Source organism: Gossypium hirsutum, chromosome A13, assembly GCF_007990345.1.
Source record: "Gossypium hirsutum isolate 1008001.06 chromosome A13, Gossypium_hirsutum_v2.1, whole genome shotgun sequence".
NCBI classification, from domain to species: Eukaryota; Viridiplantae; Streptophyta; class Magnoliopsida; order Malvales; family Malvaceae; genus Gossypium; species Gossypium hirsutum.
The window spans coordinates 85,783,852-85,784,426 of record NC_053436.1 but is presented as its reverse complement, the minus strand read 5'-3'; the positions used below and the strand labels follow the sequence as shown (position 1 = coordinate 85,784,426).

General features: G+C 38.6%; 1 non-coding gene across 1 annotated transcript; it reads left to right on the top strand.

Moving 5' to 3' along the window:
- Window positions 1–251: 251 nt before the first annotated feature.
- Window positions 252–358, top strand: LOC121213446 (small nucleolar RNA R71). The gene has a single exon (XR_005908827.1). It is a non-coding gene; the product is annotated as a small nucleolar RNA R71 (small nucleolar RNA).
- The last annotated feature ends 217 nt before the right edge of the window (window positions 359–575 follow it).

The following is a 575-nucleotide window of genomic DNA, read 5'->3' as shown; positions in this document are numbered from 1 at the left end:
TTTTTCTGTTCAAAAGTTCTACCTGGTTAGAGAGCATGGTGATCGAATCGATGTTAAAAATGCCAACTGCTTCTGTTGGCTTTGTCCTCATAACTTGCCACTGATAATTATTCAGTGACATCTCTTCTATAAATTTATAAGCATATTCAAGTGTCTTATTATTGATGGTTCTGCCAGCGACTGCGTCGATCATCTGTTGAGTCGAACGATTCAGGCCATTATGAAACATTTTAACCTGTAGCCAAAGTGGTAACCCATGGTGAAGGCACCTTCTCAAAAGGTCCTTATATCTCTCCCATGCATCGTAGAGTGTTTCTAAATCCATCTGCACAAAAGAAGAAATATCATTACGTAATTTGGCTGTTTTAGCCGGCGGAAAATATTTTAATAAAAACTTTTTGGTCATTTGTTCCCAAGTAGTGATTGACCCTCGTGGTAACGAGTTCAACCATTGTTTAGCCTTATTCCTCAACAAAAAGGGAAACAACAGAAGGCGAATGGCGTCATCAGAAACACCATTGATTTTAAAAGTGTCGCAAAATTCTAAGAAATTTGCCAAGTGAGCATTGGGATCC